We start from the raw sequence: 251 nt of genomic DNA on the forward strand, positions 1-251 counted from the left end.
CCGGCAGGCCCGCCGGTTAACCGGCCCGACCTGGCCCGAAAAATTTTTAAAAAAAAAAAGATATATTTTATAAATTAGTATATAAGTATATCTATATATATTGTAATGTATATAATGTAGTATATATTATAAGTAGTAGTATATATACATTGAATGGTGCGTATACATAGAATAGAGTGTATATATGTGAATAGATCTTCTATAGACGTGTATATTTAACGTATACATTACTTTATGTTTTATAAATTAGT

The sequence above is a fragment of the Capsicum annuum genome, unplaced genomic scaffold (assembly GCF_002878395.1).
Source record: "Capsicum annuum cultivar UCD-10X-F1 unplaced genomic scaffold, UCD10Xv1.1 ctg39388, whole genome shotgun sequence".
NCBI lineage: Eukaryota > Viridiplantae > Streptophyta > Magnoliopsida > Solanales > Solanaceae > Capsicum > Capsicum annuum.